At 35.9% G+C, this 27,143-nt stretch overlaps 1 protein-coding gene and 1 pseudogene across 10 annotated transcripts in view; one reads left to right on the top strand and one right to left on the bottom strand.

The window, feature by feature from the left end:
- The window catches only part of VTI1A (vesicle transport through interaction with t-SNAREs 1A), a 358,072-nt gene that overhangs the window by 52,985 nt on the left and 277,944 nt on the right, over positions 1–27,143 (top strand). The gene's annotated exons all lie outside the window — the stretch shown is intronic.
- LOC144300729 (lysine-rich nucleolar protein 1 pseudogene) lies at positions 1,031–25,439 on the bottom strand (annotated as a pseudogene).

Genomic DNA, 27,143 nt, shown 5'->3' with positions numbered 1-27,143 from the left:
TTACATTTAAGTCTTTAATCCATTTTGAGTTGATTTTGTGTATGATGTATAATAAGGGACCAATGTTATTTTGCTGGTGGATATCTGTTTTCCCAGCATCATTTGTTGAAGAGACTATCCTTTCCCCATTGTGTATTCTTGATAACTTGCCAAAGATCAGTTGACCATATGTGTGTGGATTTATTCTGGACTTTCTATTCTGTTCCATTGGTCAATATGTCTATCTTTTTGTCAGTATCATACCATTTTGATTACTGCAGCTTTATATATATATTTAGAAACTAAGGGATCCCTGGGTGGCTCAGTGGTTGAGCGCCCGCCTTCGGCCCGGGGTATGGTTCTGGGGTCCCGGGATCGAGTCCCTCATCGGGCTCCCTGCATGAAGCCTGCTTCTCCCTCTGCCTGTGTCTCTGCCTCTCTCTTTCTCTCTGTCTCTAATGAATAAATAAATAAAATCTTAAAAAAAAAAAAAAAGAAACTAAGAAGTGTGGTGTCTCCACTTTAATCTTTCTCAGAATGATTTGGCTATTTGTGGCCTATTACAATTCCATATGAATTATAGGATTGTTTTATTCTCTTTCTGTAATAAGTGCCATTAGGATTTTTCTTGGGTGAACCTGGGCAATTTTATTACTTCATCCCCAAACCTCAGTTTCCTCATTGGTAAGATGAGGATCATAATAGCATCTATTTTGTAATTATTCAGATTATACACATTAATGCAAGGGAAACACATTAATATGTACCTGGCACTTACTAAGTACTCAACAAATTTAGCTCTTTATGTATGCTGATGTCTTCAAACAGGGATAGAATGCTTCACAAAGCAGATAGTAGGTGCTAGCCACTCACATGTTCTCTTGGCTTCTGACACATGAGCTTCCCTGACCCCAGTACATCCAAGCACATGGGCATAGTTTTCCTTAATCTCTACAGAGGTTTGATAAGAGACAACTGTCAGATGCTTTCATCTGCATAACTGAATAATAAAAGCTATTCTAGCTGTTTTTGAAGGACAAGACAGTACAGATTAATCTTTAAACTTGATTGACTTGGAAGTACTCCTATCAACATAAAAGATTTTGTTTGGGGGAATGGAGGAGCCAAGGCCAGCACCCTGATCTTACTGCCAGCTTATGGCCCAGTCGTAGTCCTGCTGCAGGTTCTGCTGCAGACTGGCAGCCACCTTCTTGTTGAGAGCCAAGGTGGGCCTTCCAGTCATGTTAGAGGGGCAGCTGAATGAAGGGGACACATTCTTAAAGCCACCCATAAGTTTGAAAAATGTCTGTTTCCTTTTCAAACCCAGCAGTATCCCCCTGGCCAAACTGAGTTCTTGTCCCCTTCCTAACTCCTGAAGCTTCCTTCATGACTGCCACATCATTAATTTCTTCTTGCAAGGCCTTCGCCTCACCTGGTCTCTGCACGCCTGTGTGTATGTGTGTGTGTGTGTGTGTGTGTGTTTCCTTTCTTTTTCAGCACCACCTCCTCTTCCCAGGGTTCTCCTGCTACTCTCCTCTCTTTCCTCTTCTCTCTCCTCCTCTTCAGAGCCAGCTTTTCAGTGCCTGGCTGCTCTGCCTTTTCCTTGGACTTCCTTTTCTTCTTTGCCAGGAATTTGGGGTTCTGTCCTATTGGGATGTATTCTGGAGCCTCCACTTGGATTGGCTGCTTCTTATTTTCTTTCTGAGAAATGCTCTACATGGTCTTGGAGAGCTCAAGGTGTCCTAGGGAGATGTCTTCCCTCTGGTGGATTTTCTTTTTCTTATTCATCTTCACAGTATATTCCCTGGGGCTCCCCTGCTTCCATTTCTGACCTGAGGCCACCTGCTTCTTACCATTCTTCCCTACTAAGTAAGCATACTGAGCATCCCCAGACTCACAGAACCAAGGGTCCCTGGCAGAGGAGGCCACAGCCTCCTGAGCCTTTTTCTTCTTGTTGTGATTTTTGGGCTTCTTGCCAACTCTGGTCACCCTCCCGTGATGCCTGGGGTCCAAGGAGGTTTCTACCCTGGAGCCAGAGGACATGGCCAGAGGCCGTAAAGACTACCTTTTCTGTTTCTTCTCCCCACCTAGGAATTCAGATGAGCCAAGAGACTGCTTCCTGGGGCTGGATGACTTCTCTCTCCACCTAGCACATAACACGGTTTCAGGTTCTAGGTGCTCCTTACAGAGGGTCCTGTGGCCCTTCTTTTTCTTTACTAGAGGCATCTCAGATACCTGCCTTAGAACCATACTCTTTGAGGGGGGTGTGGCTCTTGTGAGACAGACTTCAGTGAAATAATTGTCACTGTTTAAAATGGACTATTGAGTCTCTGGTTCTTTGATCACCTTCTTCTCTTTCTCTGTGACCCCAAGGCCCGGTCTCCTTTGTGGGTTTTGGTGATTATTCCTGTAGGCCAATCTTCTCCACCTCCAGGTGAAAGCCGTCATTGGGACTTTGATAAGAATTGTGTTAGATCTGTAGATGATTTAGGGGAGCAGGGACAGTTAAAATATATTAATTCTAAAAATATATATATATTAATTCTTGGGGTCCCTGGGTGGCTCAGTCAGTTAAGGGTCCAATTCTTGATTTTGGCTCAGGTCATGATCTCAGGGTTGTGAGATAGCCCCACATGGGGCTCTGTGCTGGGTGTGGAGCCTATTTAACATTCTTTCTATCCCTCTCCCCCTGCCCCTCCTGCCTGCCCTCCTACCCCAGCACGCATGCACAGGTGCCCTGCCCCCACTTCTCTCTCTCTCTCTTTCTCTTTTAAAAGAAAAAAAAATTGAATTATTTCAATCTGTGGACATGGGATGTCTCTCTATTTGTTTGTTTCTTCTTTAATTTCTTTCATCAGGTACGCTTGGGTGGCTCAGTGGCTGAGCATGATCCCCAGGTCCCAGGATCAAGTCCTGCATCGGGCTCCCTGCAGGGAGCCTGCTTCTCCCTCTGTCTGTGTCTCTGCCTCTCTCTGTCTCTCATGAATAAATAAATAAAATCTTTAAAAGAAAATTTCTTTCATCAATGTTTTATAGTTTTCAGCATACAAGGATTTTATTATCTTCGGTGCTATTATAAATGGGATTGTTTTCTTGATTTTCTCTTCAGGTAGTTTGTTCATGGATAGAACACAACTCATTTCTGTATGTTGATTTTGTATCCTGAATTTACTTTTTACTTTACTGAATTTATTAATTCTAACAGTTTTTTTTCATGGATTTTTTAGGGTTTTCTATATATAACATCATGTTGTCTGCAAACAGAGACAATTTTACTTCTTCCTTTCCAATTTGGATTGTTCTTACTTCTTTTTCTTAACCTAACTATTCTGGTGAGGACTTCCAGTACTCTGTTGAATAGAAGTGGTGAGAGTAGACACGTTTGCCTTATTTCTGATCTTAGAGAAAAAACTTACAAGCTGTTCAGCTTTGAACTTTTGATTATGATTGTCAAGGCCTCATATGATGATCCCTCCCCTTCTGTTCTTTCTAACAGTTCTTCCCCTTTCACCCTCTGTCCAGACGTGTCAAAGTACCCCAGTCTATGGTGTCATGCACCATAGACTGGGGCTTTAATTATTATATGTATGCTATTTCTTTGTTTTGCAATGGTTATCCTTTCTTCTTTTTCATTTGATAAACTATTCATCATGTAAGCCCCAGGTTACAGAGCACCTTTGTAAAGCCATTCTTGACCTGATCAAACCAGACTAGTTGCTTCCTTTCTTCCACTGTACTAATATAAATCTCCCTTTTATGGTACAAGTTTATACTTACATATAACAATAGTTATTTGTCTTCATGGCTGCCTCCTCTGATGTCCTTGAGAAGTCCACAGTCCAGGAATCTGCTTTGTTAATAATGGAATACCTGGCATGTAGTGTTGTTAAAAAATGTTAAATAAATTCAGAAGTGAATGAAATAATTGGTGAATGGTACAGAACTCCATGCCTGTGGTCTTATTTAGATTTGTTATCTTCTTTGACCTGAGCATGAGATTCTCAGTAAAACTTTGTGACTTTATTAATTGAACTTTTTTCTAAAAATCTATAGCAATCCTTATTTTATGTCATTATAACATATTCAGTTTTATAATTAATTCAAATATTTCTGGTCTTCTATGGTAAACTATTTTAAGAACTGTACATCTTTCTGTTCTCTCTTATGGAAAATTCTAAATTAGGGTTCTTAAAAGTTATTTACAAAAAAAAAAAAGAGAAAGTGAAAGAAGTAGTAAATATTACTTCTAAAATTCTTTTCTTTCCTGATCAATATTTTAACATACTTTGTTTTTTAAGTATTATATTAATAATCACATTTTTCAAATACTCTGTGATTTAGTTACTGATTAAAAACAATTTTTTTTTTTTGGCTGGTTATCCTTTTCCTCAGAAATCTAGAACTTTTACATGATAAATTTACTTGTAAATTGAATAGTAAGATTTTTTTTTTTTTGGTTGGGGATTAGAAGTATCTTGTTTTCTAAAATAATGTCTTAAGTAAAATATAGCTTTCTTAAAAGATATTGCATGAGTTTGGAGCCGTGTTGATGATAGTTTGTAAGTGGCAACTTTAAAACAGATATTTTCTTCAGCTTCTATGATCTTATATCTTCCAACTTCTACAGTTGTATATCCTCTTTGCTATTTTACAAATAAACATAATGTTATTAGCCAGCCTTGAACTTAAGTAGCAAAATATGTATCTGTTCAGGTATCCTAGAATCCTTACCTTTTTTTTTTTAATCTAGTATAATTTTTTTTACCTGTCCTAGATAAATCAGTGGTTAGTATTTATTTATATCTATGATCTCCAACTCAATAATCCTTATTTTAAAAAAAAAAACCAAAATGTCCATAAATCAAATGAAAATGAGTGGTTAATCAATTCGGTAAATGTGGAATGTTAGAAGGATGGCTGCATATGATTTTCATATGTGTTAATTTCCTATGAACATAACTGCTGACCTATTGTCATCAGGTCATGTATTTTTAGTTATTTTCCTAAAAGTGAGACTAAATCGTATATATCTGTCTTCATTTTCTCCACAAGTTCTGTTTGTAATCAATAGCATGATCTTGCTTTAACATTGGCTCTAGTCCCTGGAATCAAATGTCTACAGCTTGCTCAGGAATAAGGAGATCGTGACCTTTTCCAGAAAATATAAACTCTAATGTAACTATATGTGCTTTTTTATTGGTAGCTTAGAATTAAACCTACTTCTTTTGTTTCTTTTAACACAGCTAACTCAACTTCTTTCCCATTATTCTATTTCTAATGTTGGTATCCTGCAAGCAACTAATTTTTATGTTTTTATATCTTGGTTCCTCAGGAACAAACAAAACAGATTTTATGGAAGTTTGAAGTATGCTTTAAATTTAAATTGCCTTGGCTTTCTCTCATTCCTGAAAGAAAGCAAGCAAATTTTCGTGTTGCCTATTTTTTTTTCCTAAGAAGGTAGAGGATTCCCATTTGATAAGGTTCTAATATTTTAACTAGTGAAACCTAAAACTTAAATTTTTCATATCAATTAAATGTTTTCTTTAAATAAATTTTCCAAAAAAAACCCCAAAACAACAACAACAAAAAAATAAATAAGTTTTCCAAGTTTTCTTCCACTAACAGAATCATGGTTTGGAGGGACACTTTGAGGACAGCCCTTATATTAATGTTTAACTCTTCTGGCCTGTGTGATAGAAATCATCCTTTATCACTTAATTGCTTGGTTTTGAAAGTCTTATTTCTTGTTATCCATGTGAAATCGTGCTTTTATATTGTTCTGCCTTAGGTCTTCAGTTTCCATTTCTTCTTTTATCCATGCATATAAGTTTGATGTCCAAGAGCTACAGAGATTATGGATGGCAACATTTACTGGATCCCATACATATTCCTTCTTCTGTAGGCCAGTGTTTGATTGCACCCTGTGGCACAGTGTTTAGCATTCTGCCCAAGCCACTTCACTCAATGGAGTCAAACATGGTGATTCTTTCTTTTTTCCTGTGGGAAACTTCTCCATGCTGCAGAAGTTCTCACTAATTTGGAGAACTTTTGGAGTTCTTTGGAGAACTTTTCTTAATCTCATGCCTAAAATGTCCCAATTATTTAAACTATCCTGGTAAAATATTCACGGGCAGTTGCCAAAAAGTCCTAAAAATATAACCTGAAGTTCTTTGTTGCATTGTTGGAAACCTTTTACCCAGCAGATACTGGAGATTGTGGAACTGACTGATAAAGATGATTATCATTTACACAGAGAAAATTCTTCCTTTTTCCTGTGTTGCCTGTCTCAGTTCCTCATTCCACCTCCCCTTCAATCCCTAACTCAGGGAACTGCTGTTATTAATTCCTCGTATATCTTTTCAGCTTTTCTTTCTGTATATACAAGCAAATACAAATGTATATTCTTTTCCCTCCCCCTTTAAATAACAACAAGATGGTATGCCAAACAAAAGACAACCTAAATGGTACATACTGTTATACACCTTGCTCTCTTCACTCTTCAGTTGATCTTGGAGAGCAATACGTAAAAAAGTCATTCATTCTTTTTTTTTTTTTTTTTAATACCTGAATAGTGTGTTCCATTGTATGAATGTACTAGATTTATTTAATCAATCCTGTGTAGATGGGTTTTGGTATTGCATGTGGTTCTGCAGTGAATGACACTGAACTTTGTCATTTTTCATGTGGACAAAGAAAAAAACAGAATTACTTCTTTGAAGAGAGTGTGTGTTGGCAATATTGATAATCCTTTCACACTGTCCTTTATGGGAGAGGTCTCAGTTGACACTCCCCATGACAGTACATGAGAGGTTACTCATAAAATGAATTTTCACTTACCACATTGAGTATCAGACTTCTGGATTTTGGTCAGATTGATAGAAGTAAAGCAGTAGCTTAATGTAGTTTTCATTAAACTTTTCTCATAAGTGAAATGGAATGTTTTCAGGAACTGTTTTTACCCTTTGCCAGTTTATTTGGGGAGATGGGGAGGACTGGTGATCGTTGCTCTTTTTCATATTAACTTCTAAGAATTCTTGATACAACCATGCCTCATTTTATTGTGCTTCATGGATACTGTGTTTTTTATAAATCAAAAGTTTGTGGAAACTATATCGAGTAACTGTTGGTGCAATTTTACTCTGTTGGTGCGATTTTTCCAACAGCATTTGCTCACTTTGTGTCTCTATGCCACATTTTGGTAATTCTCAATACTAACTGAATATTTCAACGCTGTCATTATTATTATATTTCCTATGATGATCTGTGATTAGTGATTATGACTTGTTGAAAGCTTAGATGCTAGTAAGCATGTTTTAGCAATATTTGTAAATGAAGATATGTACTTTTTTTCTAGACATAATGCTACTGCACATTTAATAGACTACAAGATAGTGTAAACATAACTTTTATATGCACTGGGAAACCAAAAAATTAATTTGAATCACTTTATATTGCAATATTTGCTTTATTGTGGTGGTCTGGAACCAAACCCACAATATCTGCAAGGTCTGCCTGGTATATCTTGAAGATTAACCCATTGTTCAAAATACAATTTGTTTTTTCTTTTTTCTTTTTAGTTTATAGTTTGTCTTTAGACTAATAAATAAACACTAAATTTATATCTTTGTTTATATTTTGCCATTCAAAAATACTTCTTTTACGTGGTCAAAATCATCTGTCTTTTATTATTCTATATTTAGAATCATAGTTAGAAAGGATTTTTCACCTCAGGATTATAAATGAATTAAGGTAAAATTATTCCTGGTTGTTTTATATTTTTATCTTAAATTTGTCCCTTTCTTCCATTACATCTTCTAACTAGTTGTCATTTGTGTATATGAATTGTTTCCGTACTTTAATATTTCAGCTTGCTCTCTTATTCACTTACTGTTTGCAATTTCAGCTGAGTCTCTTGAATTTTTGAGATATACAATTATATCATTTGTAAGTAATGATGGTTTTTTCTTCAATTTTATACTTTTAGCTTGTCTAATTATGTTTGCTCGTATTTTCAGTAAAATGTTAAGTAACAGTGGTATTGATGCTCACTTTATTTTTTTTTCTTTTTTTGTAAAACAGCTTTATTGAGGTATACTTGACATGTATGTGACATATGTTTGACATGTGACTGTATATACTGTACTTGTTCTTTGTTCCTTTGTTCCTTATTTCTTACCTTCTTTATTTTTTTTCTTTCTTTTTTTAAAAGGATTTTATTTATTTATGAGAGACACAGGAGAGAGAGAGAGAGAGAGAGAGAGAGAGAGAGAGATAGTGACATAGGCAGAGGGAGAAGCAGGCTCCATGCAGGGAGCCCGATGTGGAACTCTATCCCGAGACTCCAGCATCATGCCCTGTGCCAAAGGCAGGCACTAAACCACTGAACCACCCAGGTGTCCCTCTTACCTTCTTTAGAGTAAATCACAAATCACAGTTTCTAATATTACGTTCTATCTCCTATATTAAATTTTTAAGTATACTTCTTTGTGATATTTTTTGGTGGTTCCTATAAGAGCGTACAGTGTGTATCTTTAAGTTACTACAGTCTGCTTTCAAACAATATCATATTTTGTCATGGATAATGTTAAGACCTTACATAGTAGAATTCCACCCCACCCTTTGTAGCCTTGTTGTTTTATATTTTACTTCTACATATCCTATGAGACTCATGGAATATTCTTAGAAGAAGTCTTTTATATCTACACAGGTATTTACTTGTTAGGGCTCTTTTTACTTCATGCAATTCATAATTTACATTTGGTGTCTTATCTCTTCAGTCTGAAGAACTCATCTTAGCATATCCATTTGGGCAATTCTTCCAGAGATGAATTATTTCTACTTTTATCTATCTGGAAAAAAAAGTCTTTATTTCACCATCAGCTTTAAATAATATTTTCACTGGACATTGACTCTTGGTTTGACAGGTTTGTTTATTTTCCTACCTTTCTACACTTTAAAGGTATAATTTTATTATCTTCTGGCCTCCATTGTTTCTGGTGAGTTGTCCATCATTTATGTTACTTTCACTCTCTATGTGATGAATGTTCTCTTATCCTCTGGCTGCTTTTAAGATTTGCTGTTTATCTTTGTGTTTCAGCAGCCAGTTTAATTATATTGTACCTAGGTGTGGTTTCTTTGTAGCAGGTGTGAACTTGCTGGTGATTCATTGAGCTTGCTGGACCTATGTGGTGATCTCTTTCATCAGTTTTATAAAGTTTTCAGTCATTATTTTTTTAAAAGATTTTATTTATTTATTCATGAGAGAGAGAGAAAGAGAGAGAGGCAGAGACATAGGCAGAGAGAGAAGCAGGCTCCACGCAGGGAGCCCAATGTGGGACTTGATCCCAGGACTCCAGGACCACGCCCTGGGCCAAAGGCAGGGACTAAACCACTGAACCATCCAGGGATCCCCCATTATTTATTTAAATATTTCTTCTGCCCCACTTTCTCTATTTTCCTTTTTTAACTCTAATTACAAATATATTAGGTCATTTAATATTATGCCACAGTTCTTGTGTGCTTTGCTTCACTTTTTGTATCTTTGTGTTTTGGTTTGGATACTTTTCATTGACCTCCTGTTAACTTTATGGGTCCTTTTCTTTGCTGTTTCCAGTTCTTAAGTGATTTTAATGATACCATTTTAATTATTTTTTGATACTACATTTTTTGTGTTAACATTTTTATATATTTGGTTCATTTTTATAGTATCTCTTCTCTACTGAAATTCCCCATCTCTTCATGTGTATTGTCCATATTTTCTATCATATCCCTTAGCATTTTTACCATAGTTATTTTAAAGTCCTTGTGTGATAATCCGAATACACGGATCATCTCTGGGTGTGTGACCATGGGTCACATTCTCTTGCTTTTTCATGTGTCTTGTAATTTTTGATTGTGTGCTGGATATTTTAAATAAAAGATAATAGAGAGCAAAGTAAAATTTTATCAGAAAATAAAACATGCAAAACAAACAAAAACACTCCCTTTTCTTTCAGGCTTCTATGGTGGAGTGGCTAAGTCAATCTGACCTATATAATTGGGCTGTATGTGGGCCCTTTATTTTTTGCAATTTCAGTTTAATTCACATTATAAGGCTATAGTTAAGCCTTTCCTGTCAGCAGGTCTTGAGCTTTGAGCACTGGTGAATTTCCAGGATCTCATTCTGCTCTTCAGCCAAATCACCATCTTTTTGGTTTGTGGGATCTCGCTCTGCTATTTTATAGCCCCATTGCTAACTTTTTGACCCTCTGGGGAGTTGTCTTTGCTCTCCAGTCCTATCTTGACTTTCTATATCTTTAGAGATTTCTCTCTTTTCCACGTAAACTAAGCCTTAGGAAATTAGTGGGTTTACAATCTTTGAAGACCCAGAATGCCTCAGAGCATTTTCAGTCAGCACTGCTGTTCCCCTCTCCCATTCCAACCTTTGGTGGCTAAAATGCTGCAATGCCTCAGTTAGGTTTCTATCAGTTGTCTTTCCCTATCCCTACCCTACATATCCAAGATCTCAGAGTACTTAACATGGATTTCTCTAAGCTCTGCTGCCTTACATCCCACTTTCAGAGGGTCAGCTACTTTAGAGGAAGCCTTGCATAGCCTAGGGGAATATCTCTCAGCAGCTCTATCATGTCCTGGGTACTCAGTGATGACTCATATGAAAGCATTGGTTAGTGAACCTTATACTTCATTTTGTGGCTCAGGATCATTGAAATCCTAACAGATTTCAGAAACGCCGGGACACCTACACCCCCCCGATGTTTATAGCAGCAATGTCCACAATAGCCAAACTTTGGAAGGAGCCTCGGTGTCCATCGAAAGATGAATGGATAAAGAAGATGTGGTTTATGTATACAATGGAATATTACTCAGCCATTAGAAACGACAAATACCCACCATTTGCTTCGATGTGGATGGAACTGGAGGGTATTATGCTGAGTGAAATAAGTCAATCGGAGAAGGACAAACATTATATGGTCTCATTCATTTGGGGAATATAAAAGATAGTGAAAGGGAATAAAGGGGAAAGGAGGAAAAATGAGTGGGAAATATCAGAAAGGGAGACAGAACATGAAAGACTCCTAACTCTGGGAAATGAACTAGGGGTGGTGGAAAGGAAGGTGGGCGGGGGGTGGGGGTGACTAGGTGATGGGCACTGAGGTGGGCACTTGATGGGATGAGCACTGGGTGTTATGCTATATGTTGGCAAATTGAACACCAATAAAAAATAAATTTATAAATAAAAAAATAAAGAGAACACCAGTACTCACTTAATGGAGTTGTTGCAAGAAGTAATAAATTTATATAAAAAAAATCCTAATGTGTTTTGCCAGCCCTGATACAAACCCTAAAAGTTTGTTAGAAGTTTGGCCATTTTCTTCTTACATGTATCTGTGGAGGCTTGTTCTACTCCTCCAGGAATGAGAACAGCCATAGGTCTCTTCTTTATTATTAAATGCTCATGATTTTCTGGAATGTTACCCTTGGGTGATTTTTAAAATGATGATTTTTGTCACTTCTCCAGCTTGCTTTGTTTGTTAAGGTGAAAACAATAGTCTTCTAACCTTCTATATTCTTTAGGAAACTGAAGTCCTATGTTATTCTTTAATTACCACTGCTTCTAATGCTTCTTTGAACATATTATGTCTAGGAAAGCCTCTGCCAGTGACCCACTTACACTTGTCCCCACACCCATTGTTTCAAACAAAGCATATAGGTTTTATGCTTCAGAATGAGTCTCCCACCTTTAGGCAGTATATGTTGGCTGGTGCCTGTCGAGCTCAGCTATTGTTGAGACCCCTTAACCTTCATACATTTTGTTGAGACCCCTTAACCTTCATACATTTTGTCACCCTCTAACAAGTGGGTCTGCATGACCTCACCTGCTTTTGGACAGCTCTCCACATATTTTGGGATCTATGAGTAATACCTGGTTTCTAGTTTTGCCAAGCATAGAGAATTCAGAGTATATTTGTTCTTCTTGCCCACCCACCCACACACTCACTCCATCCTAGAGGGGAAGGAGAGGGAAAATGATGACTTAGAAGGCACCTGTTAACTTATGCAGCAGTGTTCTTATTGCAAGTCCCATGTAATCATTACAACAAAGTGTTTTTATTTTTCTTATGCAGATGTGCAGATGGAAACTCAGAAAGGTTAGACACCCTCTCTGCAGTCACACATATAATAAATAGCAAACCTGAGATTTAAATCATGTTAGACTCATAATGCTAAATAATGTGCTGATAATGAAGTGTATTATCTTTGAAGCTTCTATCTTGTATTACTGCCTGAATTCTTTTTAGAACTTGGAATAACATAAACAGGTATTTTCTCTTCTAGAGACAGAGCAAAAGAATGGGTTGGAACCTAAATGCTCAGAAAACATTAAGGCTCAAAGCAGAGGAACTTAAGTTCAGATATAAGTATAAAAAGAGTCAAAAGAAAAAAAGGCCAAAAATAAGAGGCAAAATTGAGTCCCAGGAGCCAGAAGGAACTGGAATGGAATAGCAATCACGTCTTTATATCAGGAGTTCATGTGACAACTGGGAGCAGAACTGACCCAGCCATGTTGGGCTATAGGTGTGTGAGGTCATCTTAAAGAGCTGAAGCAGCAAACCCAGAGTTTTATACACTGGAGAAATAGACTTGCTGGCATTCTCAATAATAATAATTATTATTATTATCAGAGCAGTTATTTTTCTTTAATGCCTACTCCATGCTAAACACTGTACTAGCTGTTTCATAAACTTAATCTCAATTAGACCTGAAGTGCATAGGGACTCGAAAACTTGCTTAGTAAAATCACAACTGGAAAAGGACAAAGCTGGAATTTGAATCCAGACTCATCAGATGCCCAAATTGGAGGTCTCTCTGATTTAACATCTTGTTTCTTCAAAAGACAAGAAAATAAGAGTAATAGAAAGTAGCCCCAAACTCAAATAAAAATTAATATGTGTAAAGAATATTAAGTGTATTCAGAGTAGAAATAAGGGGAAAATAAAAAAAGAGTGACCTCCTCAACTTAACATATCATCAACAAGATATGGTACACATTGGTTCATGTTAGACTTTGGAAGAATCTACTAATGTCCACCTCTGGGTGCAATTAGGGCTACCGTTCCTAAAGATAACTCAGAGAAAATTCTAGGTGGGCCCTCCAGATGATTAAAAAGAATGGAAACAAGTTGGAAAACAAGACAGATAAAGAAAGGTCCCACAATCATTTTCCATGATGGAAAGTTGTGGAGTTTTTAAGTGTCTTCAAGTCTGTGAAGAACTGTCTTGCCAAGTATGGGCAGCAGGTGTTGTTGGTCTGTACTGTATGTATAACTATAGTGCCATACATTTTAGTTTAATGTAGGGAATTAGTTCCTGACAGTAGCCAGTGACTGTTGGTAAACCTAATTGGTGAAAGTTAAGGCACCTCCGTCTGTAGGTTTTTATAAGATACATTTAGAGCAGGATGATATAAGGGAGCAAGGCAGACTGGAGGACCTCTCAAGGTCCCTTCTATCCCTAAGGTTCTATTATGATTGCATATTTATAGAGCACCAAAATTGACTGTGTTCTTTTCAGGGAATAGAATTGCATTCAGTCCCTGTCCAGGGCCATCACACTCAAAATTAGATCAACAATACCTTGGTTGCCAAATCAAGTCAAAGTTTAGCAGGTACATGTCTAACTATCTGAGAATGTGTGTTCTCTTCAAGAATGTTAGAGAATGTCCTAATAGCATGGCACAAGATCTTTAGTTACTGCAAACACTCCCGTAAGATTTGTATTAGGTTCCTCTAGGGTGTTTTTATTAAAAGAAATAACAATAATAAGTCATTTCTTACTATCAAGCAACCAACTTTAGAATGATTGAATCAAAACTTCTAATTCAGAAGGAAAAGAAGGAAAAAAAGAATTGGATTTTATTGCCAAACTGTTTTAAATGGTAGATAATATTCTGTTATTATTAATTTGATAGCTTTGAATTTCTCTGACTGTGGGTGATTTAAATTCAGTCCATTCTAATAGGTGAACTACATACAAAAATAAAAAAAAAGATGTTGCTAATTTAAAACTAGCCAATAAAGTTCTGTATTTTACTGAAAAAAAAGGAAAACCCCATCATATATGGTAAAAATTAATAGTTTTAGTTGTCTGATTTTGACCATATTTTTTATTAACATGAATAATTATATATCTAATCAAGGATTTATTGGACATTTAATTAATCTCATACATTTAACTAGTTGTAGAAAAATTGCTTATCAAGAGCCTCTACACTTTTTTCCCCACTTATCTTTTCATACTTTTTAATAATTTTAAACTTTTGATTTGGAAAAAAACTCACGTTCAAAAGAGTTTAAAAAAAAGTGTAAAGAATAGTACAAAGAACATACATATATTCTATTTATTTATTTACTTATTTTTTAAAAATTTTATTTATTTATGATAGGCGCACAGTGAGAGAGAGAGAGAGAGAGGCAGAGACATAGGCAGAGGGAGAAGCAGGCTCCATGCACCATGCTCTGGGAGCCCGATGTGGGATTCGATCCCGGGTCTCCAGGATCGCGCCTTGGGCCAAAGGCAGGCACTAAACCGCTGCGCCACCCAGGGACCTCCTCAACTTAACATATCATCAACATATCTATCAGCATTTTGTTCCATTTGCTTTATCATTTGTACATGCTTTCTCTACTGATCTTTTATGCTCTACATATGTCTGTTTCCTGAACCATTTGAAAGTAGTTGCATACATCATGCATCTGTTCATATTTTTAAAGTAATATAATTTTATACCTTTCTTCAAAGTAAAAATACTTTTTCTCAGATAGCTCTATTATTTACCAAAATGTAGAGGCAACTTGAACTATTATATTTCACCTTGTTTTTATCCTGTTATCTATTTTAACTACCATTCATGAGGTCCTTTTCATGCCTTGTGTCTGGAGTATACTATTTTTTCAGATTGTGCTTTAATAAAATCTGAAGACTTGACACCGGCGCCTATTGCCACAATATATAATGTTATAGCTTCATCATGTGACATGTTACAGAATTTTGTAGTGCCAAATTCTAGTGACATTATTTTTATTAAAGAAAACTTTTTTAAATGTAAATATTTGTTTGAATATTTTCTATTTCATCTTGATGTTGATTCACAGGACTGAATTTTCATGTTTGCTTATTTCCCTCACAGTAATTTATAATTCCACAAATCTAAGACTGGAGTTCACTGAAGGAGTAGTTGCATAAGTTCAAAATGAAGATGCAGCTTATAAAAAAGGGAATGAAATTCAAGTCAAACACAAATAATAGGAGAGGGGGTAAAACTGGTTTAGATACTGATGAACAAATTGAAATTTTTTTCAAGTTGTGAAAATTTTATTATATATTTTCACTGATGTAATTTATCAATATCTTTATTATCTGAGACTAAAACCAGCTTTTAATAGATGGACTGAATATTTTTCCAAATCGTCTGAGATATGGAAGAGGTATAATTATGGTGAAGTCAGTTCTGTAAAATTTTCAGTAGATGTTGAAGACATAGAGCCGGAATCAATTTAGGCTCAGGAGGAATGTAGTCTTACTACTCAAATTGAATATTTTGTGGCAGAGGTGCTACTTGTATTCCCAGAAGGACCATAGCTCAGAGAACAAAGTCAAAATACAGTACAATATTGCCTTTTTCATGTAGCCACTGAATTTTGACCTGAAATTTTATTAGAAAGCCTCATTCTCCTCTGATAACATGTAATTCCTGTCTGTTAGTTTTTTTCTTGTGTGCTTATTAGTATTAAGTTGACTGTATGCTTGCTTTATGCTAGACCACTGCCAGAAAAACTGGACAGAATTAGTCTCAAGAATATTTTTCCTTCTGTAGCACCCACATGCAACATGTACGATCTATAGTAATTCTTATTCATTTGAAATACAGCAATTTGTTCCTGTCAGTAGAGGATAGGTTTATTGTTTTAAATTGCCAGATTTTGTTTTTGTTGGCGTGTTCCCCAATACAAATTGAATGGCTGACAAAAATCTATTTGTATGACAGTTCAATCTAGATAAGTGCCCTCTGTGGCCTAACGGTACAATTTGGGGTCTCAGAGATAAAAGCAAACTGAATGCCAGGCTTCTTGTAGCAGAGCTTCTTCATGCAGATAACAGAAGTAATCCATATTCCTGAGGTACACAAATCAGACAAACAAAGGAGATATATGCATGCACATCATCTCGTTTGAAACAGTGGTCTTTTAGCTTCCACATAATAAAAAATGGGAATATCTATCTGAGGAGAACAAAAAAAATAGCTCATATGAGATATGGCTATATTTGAAATTAAAGAGAAACATAGTATGGACTTATAAAGTTGGCGAGAGGTCTGTTGCCTAGCATTTTCCCATGGTATCCAGGTTTCCCCTGTTATCAGAAAGTTGAGTGTTCCTATGAAAGCTTTCGTAAGCCGAAATGATGTAAAAAAGCAAAGAAACAGTTATTATTATATGGCAAGATTTTTTAACATTCTCAGACCCAAAGAATAACCTCTCGTATGCTTTGCTGATACGTTAGACACATCTTGCTAATGGACACACAAAATAAATTGAGATAAAGCACAGATGCCTACAGACACAGTTCAGAACCCTGGCAGCCTGATGCTGAGATGCTGAGTGCTGTTCCTAGGGAGGGAGCCAAGCGGGGCCACATTCACTGCTTTGGGGGGAGCTGCCTTCCTCATGGTTCACTGAAAAACAAATGCTGTCATTTTCGCTTTTCACTTTTTTTTTTTTTTTTTTGTAAAAGTAAAAATCCTCTTCAGATTTCTTCCAGCTAGCAAAAACAGTTACTAACATAGGCCTTTAACTAAAGTTGCATAATGTGAGTTTTCCAAAAGCAGGGGATACCTGTATTGGCTTTTGTCAAATGTATTTGCTTTCTATTTTAACATTTTCTCTTCTGAAATATCATTAGACAGTGATTCCTTTGGAGCTTTGATATTCTGCAAGAGATAGGTTTAAAGGGGGTCTCCTTTAGTTCCTAAGATGAGGAACTGAGAATTTGTACCTTTTGGCTTACCTCTGCCTTAAAATATGTCAGACTTACCACGCAGATATCTCTCAAATATAATTCATTTATAAAAAGAAGGATGAAATATGTGCTAACAACAGTTATAAAGAAAGAGCTGTGACTAGTTCATAAGGTAACAGACACCCTGGACTAAGAGGTCCAGTTGTAGATATTCTGAAAAATAATCCATAGTGCTTGGTGATGTAGTGGATTTGGGAATAATTTTTAGGTTCTTATCTGAGGAGACTGTGTGCCTGGTAATATCATACATCAAACTAGGGAAAACATAAGGAGGAGCCAGCGTAAGAGAAAGAAAATGCCCCACTGTGTCTGTGCTTAGTCTGAGATGCCTTCGGGTTTTCTAAGGTGCCCAATGGGAATTAGATTGGTAAGAAGAATTTGCAGAGAATATGTCTCTCTTTGCCAGCTTCTAGGTGATAGTTAAAACACTGGGTAAAAATAAGATCAGTTAGATGAGTGAGAAGAGATCTAAGGATGAAGACCTAGCCAGACAAAGAGAGAAGTTATAATGAAGGACACTGAGAAGGAGAGACCAGAAGGGTGGGAGGAATTCCTAAGAAAGACAGTGCTGTAACTGCTAAGGAGAAAGTGGGCAACAGTGTCAGATGCTATCAAGAGGTCAAATATGAAGATGTCTGAAAGGTGGCCATTGGAGCCAAAGTTGGTGCACCAATTTGAGCAACAAAACTAATGATGTAGTATTAGACTATAAGTCAAAGTAAAATAAATATACATAAGTCCATACAGATATCAACAAATTATTGAATAATGATTGAGGAGACACATCTTTCATACAGAAGATTGCCAAATGAGTTATGAAGATACTCCTCTCTGAAAGGACATTGAGCATAACTCCCCACTCTTAAGTGTGGGCTGCACATAGTAAGTGCAGTACAGAAGAGGGAAAAGAGTAACTTTTCAGTAGAGAAACATGACAAACACTACTTCAGTCTGATACCAACATCAACATCAATAGTGATAAGTCATATTGGTAGTATGTACCTTGATATGATCTGATGAAAATGGTACTTTACCTTTTGAGTCTTCCTCCAAAAAACAGTACCACAGTCTAGTCAGAAGAACATCAGAAAGATCCCAGTTGAGGGACATTCTACAAAACACCTGGCCAGTCCTCTTCAAAACTTTCAAAATCATCAAAAAGAAGGAAAGTCTGAGAAATTGTCACAGCCAAAAGGATCCTAAGAACACATGACTAGTAAATGTAACATGGAATTCTAGATGGTATCTGGAACAGAAAAAAAAAAAGTATTAAGGAAACCTGGAAAAAGTATGTACTTTAGTTAATAATAATGTATAACAATGAAGTATTGATCCATTAACTATGACAATTGTATCATAAGGTGTTAATAATAGGGGAAACTAAATGTGGGTTACATGGGGACTCTACTATCTTTGTAATTTTTTTATAATTCTGTAACTATTCTAAAACTTCAAAAGTTTACTTAGAAAACATGGCTAATGATTTTGTCAACGAGGAAGATACTGGTGATCCTAGGGAATCCTGTGGCATGGCAGGAAAGCATCAAGTTTTAAGTTGAGAAGGGGCTGGGGCGTAATAAGTGGCATTTATGTTCATGGAATACTCCTTCAAGAAGCTTGGCCAGGAAGGGAAGGATGAAGAAGAGGTTGGGTATTAGATGGGGAGTGTAGTACTGGCTGAAATAACATTTTGAAATATATAAAGCTGGATACACTTAAGAATGTTTATATCCTTAAAGGAAAGAACCAGTACAAAGTGACACACTGATGATATAAAAGAAACATTCAGCTGATGAAGCAAAGCGTTTGCCTAAGTAGGCAGGATTTTATTCTATTCAACTGAAGATGGAGATTCTTATAGGAATAACATGTTGTTTATGAATCAGGTATGAATATTTATATTTATTATACTTCATAGTTTGGGGTCACCCTGATAGGGAAGTAATCTTCAGAATGTTTCCATAGAGAACTTGGGCTTAAAAAATTTAGTTTTATTGCCTGAGCATCACAGTTTTATTAGCCATATTCATAAAGCATGAAAAGGCATCTATAAATTATGAGAACTGTAACCTCACTACAACACAGCATATACTATAATAAAGAATCTGTCACAACATGGGTTCAAAAGCAAGTATTAGGGAAAAAATATTGTAAAAATTATTTGCCTGTGAGATGGCTGGTTCCAATCTAAAATTGTAGAGTGACTGTATAGGGAGTCACCAGATCCCATGGGTAAGGAGGCAGTTCTTAACACATTTTAATAACTAGTGCAGCTCCTCTCCTGCCATCTGGGTAGATTATTGTTGCTTTATGGTGGAGCCTTTGAAGATTAGTCTTGAAACATATCTAAGTTACACCCATAAGTGTGGTTGTGACTCACCCTCAGATCAGACATTTTATTCTATGATATAAAATATTCTGCCTTAAGCATTCATCACCCTTGAACTTCCAAATTTATTGTTGTCAAGATTCCAGATGTTGACAACAATGTATAAATAAAGGCTTGCTTTTTGTTTATTTATTTTGGAGGAGGGTGACAAGAAACAAAATCTATAAACTGATCAACTTTATAGTTGGTGATCAATACCTAGAACCAGATGAATGGTGCAGCCAAACCTGCCTTGGGGAAGGAGCAGTAGGACGGCCTCAGCCTGCCACAGTGGTTTTGTAATATGAAAGATGATGTGGTAAAGTAAAAAGAGCATTGACATTGGGAAATAGATTCCATCTTTCTTTTGCCTAGTCTTTCCCAAATATGTGGCCTTGGGGAGATCACTCATCTGACTTCAAACTCCTCATCTCTAAATATGTATGGTGGCTGGCCCAGATGATGCCTCATGTCGCTGTCAAGATTCTGTTGTTTTTTGAGATATCTTAGTTCTTTATTGAGATCATTTGCTCTTGGAGATCTAGACCACATGAAATTATGGCTACGGACAGACTTTCAGTGAACAATTGCTTTTTGTTCCTAATGCTTAGCAGATTATGTAGGGAAATCAACATACAACTTAATTATGTAATTTGTGTACTTTGTTTCAGTAATTCTTTTAAAAATACAAAATAAAGCATATGTTATATAGCATTCATTTATCAGAGTATCATTTTTCCAGTGGGAGTGCGTAGGGTATGTATAAGTTATTATCAAACAAAACAATAAACATTTGACATTTTATTTCAAAGATAGTCTATAGAGTGATTTTATTTTATATTCAGAAAGATTTTTAAAAATTAGATTTCCTCCACTGAAAACTTACACTATTCCAGATGTTGACAACAACATCTGGGCATTCTATCATGAGCTGATTTTCTGAATGAAGTAACTAAATTATTGATTGACAAGCTAACATGATTTACGGCAAAGCCACACTGTGTTCAATAGCAATGTGAAAGCCATAAACTACGAGCATATGCAAGTGAGGCCATGATACTAACTAACTCACATTGCATTTCGAAGCACCAATGCGCTAAACTTAAATTTTAGGCTTAAGTTTAGAATTGCTGGAGGAGGAAATGAAGAAGTACAGTTACATGATTTCTGGGCTCTCTGTTTTGCAAATCATTAAATGATGTAGCAGCAATGTGGTCAGAGTTCCTAGTATAAATAAAGGTCTATTCTAGCATTGTGAAACACAAATAGACTTATTATTCCATATGGATTGCATATGGGTTTGTGTGAGCCTGTATGTATGTGTGTGTATACACACACACACACATATATAACCTCATTATATGCATATAAATATTCACATGTGATGTTATAGATAAATTTTTAAAAATAAAAGTGAGTATAATCTAACTCGTTATTTACAGCCCAAACATAAATATCCACTTCAAACATGTAAAATGTTTTTGAAAGTATAAGCAAAAATAAGAAGTGAAAGTGATTATGGTAGAAAGACATTAGTCTTTTTCAAAAAAAAAATATTTAAATACCTTTTCCTGGTATTACATACTAAGAACAATGGATTCTTTCAGTATTCTCACGTTAACCTGCTTTTCCAACTGTTGGTAGCTAGCAGCAGGGCATGTTAGTATTTTCTTTCTGGTGGCTTGCATATGGTCCATTGGCCATGAGTTTATGATAGATAGAAAGTGTGCTTTCCCTTTATGAATGCTACAATATTGGTGACATGTGGCCTGTGCACTTTCCAGCGAATGAGCTTGACCTTTAACTCTAAACAGTCCCTTGAGCAGAAGCAAGCCATGTTTAGTGGAATGATTACTTAGAAGAAACAGATTGGAACCTACTTTCTCTAATAACATTAAAGAAATTCAGTACAGTTTTTCCCACTGAAAGTCATCCAAAAATGGTAGCATCACAAAACAGGGAATTGGGCAAAACAATATAGTAGACTTACTGAGTTAAATAATGTTAACTTTTTTTTTTTTTAAGATTTTATGTATTTATTTGAGAGAGGGAGAGAGCACAAGCAGAGGGAGAGGCAGAAAAAGAGGGAGAATCAGATTCCCCACTGAACAGAGAGCCTGACGTGGGGCTTGATTCCAGCACCCTGGGATCATGACCTGAGCAGAAGGCAGACACTTAACTGAGCTACCCAGGCACCCCAAGAGTAGGAACTTTTAAAAGTTATTTTTGATATGTATTGGTCTAGGAAAGGTACATTAATTTGTACTCTCAGCCATGTATGTGTACTGGTTTTATTGCATCTTTTCCAATATTACTAATATTTAGTTGAACATCCTTTGCAAGGTTATCACATTCAAGGTATTATGATTGGTTTCCATTTGTTTATAATATTTAAATTCACACAACAGCCCCAAGAAATAAATATTGTTGCCATTTTTATGTATTGAAGAAAGTGATATTCAGAAAACATAATTTGATCAAGATCACATACTGAAATGTTATCTCCATTCTTTTTGCTCAGTGGCCTGTGCTTTTTTATCCTAACTACTTTCCAAGAATCTAACATTTACCTAATAGTATACTTTGCCTTTACCTAGATCATGTACTATGGTATGTTTTAATCATAAATCTTTTTTTTTTTTGCTAGAAATTAATGTGGCACAATAAGCACTGTGATGAACAAAATTTCATAACTTCCTTTTTTTTTTTCCTCCAAAATGTAAGTTTCCTGTCCTGGATTGATGAGCTTTTTTAAGTCTTGGGTCAGGGGTGGAGTGTGTATGAAAAGCTGAAATTGGTCATGGAGAAATAGAAGTGAGGTTAAAAATGGAATGCTTTGTGCCAAAGATAGATGCATTTTAGAAAATGCCATCTGGGCATTAGAGAAGTATGATATTATTTAATTCAAACCAGCTAGAATTCAGTAAGAAATGAATGCCAGCAATTATATGACTGGCTAATAAATATAATTTCATGGTATTCTGTAAGATATCCCAAAGTGTTAATTGTAACAGGAGCAGTTAAATTCTTTAGACCAGTTAAATTCTTTGGCTATGAAAGCATAACAGTTTCTAATCACCTGGTAACTTTGGGCACTATTAAATATATGGAGATTGAAAGACATGGTAGAAGCAATGGAAAAGTCTGGCCAGACTGAGTAATTTGTTTTAGACCTATGGAGAAATCTATTAACCATTTCTTCTATAGACCAATTTGATTAGGAAGTAGGACAAGCTGTTCTTTCATTACTTACCAAAACCGTACTGCACTTTGTATCAATTATTTGGCTGTCTGCAGCACATAGATTAGAATAAAGGGCTTTCTTAGTGTTTGTGAATGTTGCGGATTGCTGATTAGTAATTAAAGTACTGAATGAAGAAAATTAGGCCAAAATTGAATGGGAATGAGAAAGTCTTAATTCTGCGATACAGATGTTAGAAACAGATTGTCTTGAGCAGCCCATTCAACATAGTGACATTCTACACAGCCATGGAGTGTTTGCCTCCCATGTAAAACTCAAGTCAAATGCCTTAGAGATGGTTTCCTCTCCCATGCCTTGTGATGTAGCTGTATGGGTATTAATTTAGTGAAATATCCTGTCTGCCAGGTGTGGGAACTAGCTGATTTTATTGTAATACCAGATCATTACTTAATTCATATGCAACAGAGTGCAGCACATGGAAAGCATTATAAATCTATTTACAATGTGGCTGGTCTGATGATAACATTGTATTAAATTCCCAGGTGAGGCAATTTAAGCAATTGCTTTGCCATGTGCACGCTGTGGAAATTAAATTCTCATATATGCTTTAGTAATAAACTAACTGCATTGTTATGCTTATGTGAGTGGTGGATTGTAGAATCCTCATTCCGGCTATGTGTACCCTATCTCACATGTAGAATCATATAGAAGGCTGCATCACAGATCACAGTTCTTAATTAGTTTCAGCTAGGTTAATTCGTTTTGTTTCTAGTCTAGCAGTGCCTATCCAGAAACATATTCAGTTCAGTTGGGAAATACTAAGGCTTGGGTCAAGTAGACAGATTGTTTCAAGCCAAATTTCCAGACAGAACTGGGCAAGTGTATCTGTTTGAACTTGGTTTAAGAAAATCAGCCAATCAGTGTGCAAAATCAGCCAATCAGTATCCATATACTAAGTGAAAACTGCTTGGAATCTGAAATCCTCACTTTCATAATGAAGAACTCACTTCTGTCATCAGTTTAAAATAGCCCTTGAAACTTTGTGCGCCTAACTTTTTAGGGATAACAGTCAATTGTTAACTTGCTGTATATTTTCTAGAGCTCATCTACAGTCTGTAGATTTTTCTGCCCAACTATGTCTAGTCTACCTAAGTTTAGTATAAGTTAGAAGGAATAAGCTATACAAAAACACACAACTAAAAGTGAGGAGTGCTGTTGTATTTAACTGTGAGTGTGTGTGTGTGTGCGCGCACACGCGCGTGTGTGCACATGTGGGGGGGGCGGTGGGCAAATATTGTCAGTCGAAGCTTTCCACCCTTATGGTACAGACCTGAAATTGCAATAGATTACAAACTGCATAGAGCTTCTGTCTTCTCCAGAAGCCACATATAAAGCACCAGTAGACAGTGGTAACTGACAACTAAGACTAAAAATGTTGACAATTTCTTGATTTGCCTGGTTAGCTTATGTATAGAAGTCATTAACTATTTATAAAATGCATTATGAATTGGGTTCCTTCAAACTGTAGCTGAGTGTGTGACATTTCCAGCTCAAATTCTCATGCTTGCATTTGGCTAAAATACAGATTTTATACAGTTGATAATAAAGTAAAAATATTTTAGTTACTTTATGAAGATACAGTTGATGTTTCAGTTTCATTAACTTCCAGTCAGCTGAATTAAAATATACATAATACTTAGTAATGGAGAGTGGGGTTATTAAAAATTCCACAAAAGGTAAAATTATTTATTAATGTTTTGGAGGGAAATTATCAATAAAATAAGCAGTTTGTCTTTCAAAGGAATTTGCCTTTTTTTGGTATTCAGTCAGTTTAGTGATGATCTTGCAGTCTAAATTATGGCTGATTACAATCAGCTTACTTAAAATTTCAAACCACAAAAAAAAATTAAAAGAAAATACCAATGTCAGGCATTTAAATATAACTCTTAATAAAACAAAGTCTTGTTTTTTTTTAATTGTAAAATGATACTCCAGTGTAAAGAGTTCAATTTTCTGCATCAATTGTGTCATTTTCAAGAGAAACTATTTCTGATATTTGAAATGAGGGTTTTTTTTTAATTCTTTAAGAGAAGTTAGTTTAATCAGAGAACATTTTATAAACTCAGCATATCATTTGCTTAATTACATCCAGAAAGCCATCCAAATGACCAGTTTTTACCATCCCAATAGTAAGGACTGACATTTATAGAGACCACCCTTCAACTGTGGATAAATCCTTAGTTCTCTGTTGCTGAGCATGTACACTCTTAATTGCTGGTTTTCAAAAGCAATGGATTCTCACCAAAACAAGATTAGATACTTAGGGATACATGTTTGTAATTTTCTTCTTCTTTTGAAGTTTAGTAAATCAAAATAAGAATATAATGTAATTGAACAATCTATGCCAATTTGTTGGTATTTTGGTGAAAGGGGGAAAAACAAAAACAATCTCCATATGATATTCTTGCATACTGTGGAATGTTTTAGTCTCCCATAGTGATGAAATGAATAATTAAAAAGGCAGCTCTGATACCACAGCCTGTTTAAAGGTTCTCATTTCCTTTAATGCTGTAAAATACTTTTGCTTAGCTAGTTTGAGACTACTGTAGTGGGGATCTCCAAATGGGCAAAAGAAAGGTTTGGCTTGATCTAAATATTGTTGTAAGGCCATGAGGGATACTGACCTTGCAGTTTAGCATTTTTCAATACAAATTCTGTATGAAGTCTATAGAAATAATTAATAGTAGCTTCAGTAAATACAGTAAGAGAAGCAGGCTTAATATATGCTGTTTGTGGTGGTAAAAAGTCTGGCATGTTCACGACCGAATGAGTTGGTTCACTCTTGAATTGCTAGGACATGTGATATAGATGTCATTACTGACCCCGGGCTAATGACTTAACTTTGCTACTTTGTCCTCTGCAACACTGTTGGTTTTATTTATCTATTTGCTGCATTTGCTAAGGTACAAGAGATACAACTGCAGCAGAGAAGGGGTTTGGGGTAGAGATTTAGGGCAGAGAAGGATGCCATCATCTCCTTTGTACTGAAACATTATGCAATGTTTGCATTTTTTTCCTGAGTGTATTCAGAGGTCAATAAAATGAGGAGGAAATTTTGCATGGTAGAATGAGAACAGGTTCTAGTTTCAGTTTAACCAAAGTGATCTGTAGAATTCCATGAGATTGATTTGTTTTTCTGAAAAAATAAAGGGATGTCTAGATTTGTTTATTATTATTTACACTCCAGTCAGCCTTTTTTCAGCTAAATTCTACCAGAGAGTTAAACCCTAGTGCCCTTAGGCTTCTATTCTATGTAATGAACTAAATTCTCTCTATGTGCCATCCTTGGGAGATTGAGAAAACAGTCACTGAAATAATTTTCTGTTTTGTGGTTCAGATAAGGAACCCCAGTTGAGAAAGCCTGCAACTTTAAAATGATTCAAAATCTATGTGGTTTTCTTGTCAAAAGACCTTTTAAATTTTAGTGTGATTTTTACATTTAAGATATTATGATCTCTATGTAGCAAAGCGGTGTTACTTACTAGTATAAAAATCTAATTAAAAATCTTGTTGACTTCTGCTCAAGGATTATGAAGAGTCCTTTTTAAACTACAATAATTTTTCAGATCATAGTTGAACAAGTACGAAATTTTAAGGCCTAAACTATAGTCTGCAAGTGAGAAAAGATTACTATTTCCCAGCTGCCATTTTAAGATTGACTCTTTTTTGCTTAGTTCAGAAGCAGAAAAGGCAGCAAAGTAACCTGTAAATCTGCATTTGGATCTGAAAGGGTGATGCTGAAGGAGGATCTGAGGATGGCACTCTAGCTTCATAACTAACTTTCAGAGCCTTTAGCTTTTCCAAATGTGTGGACATTTAGATAAGTCATGAATTGCTTATAGACATGTCCCTCTGACTTAACAGGTCAAGGTCGATTTCTTATAAAACAAAATTTCACTGAGTGAAGTGTTGACTCATAGCCCACTTGTCTTTATTTACTGGGATTGAGAAAGGTTGACTCAGCCCACTTGCCTTTATTTACTGGGATTGGGAAATTTAATTTGTTTTAACACACACACACACACACACACACACACACACACACACACACATGCATTTCTTTTCCTTAGGCCATTATTTGAGGAGGGCTTAGGGACATTTAAGTTACTGTTTGGAAAGAGGATGGACTTTTAAGTTCCATCTCTTTCTGGCTAGTAACATTACAATAATGCAGGAAATACAGATGAACTGTTTTCCAGGCATTCCAGTTGGAGTCATAATATTATCCTAGAATTAGAGATTTTAAAAGACCTATATTATATAGTTCATTTCCTGCCACAATTTTAAAGACCTCAATATACACTTGTTTTAATTACAATCTGGTGAGTTTTGCCAATATACAGCTAGACAGCTATATCTCCTTCAGTTCAGTGGTCTTATTTGAATGACTAGATATGGAATAATATACCAGTTCTGATCCACTTGTGAATATTAATGGAGTACTTACATAATGCAGAT

This window comes from Canis aureus, chromosome 29 (genome assembly GCF_053574225.1).
Source record: "Canis aureus isolate CA01 chromosome 29, VMU_Caureus_v.1.0, whole genome shotgun sequence".
Taxonomy (NCBI): Eukaryota; Metazoa; Chordata; class Mammalia; order Carnivora; family Canidae; genus Canis; species Canis aureus.
Note: the sequence above shows the minus strand (reverse complement) of the source record. Positions and strands in the feature narration are given on the sequence as shown.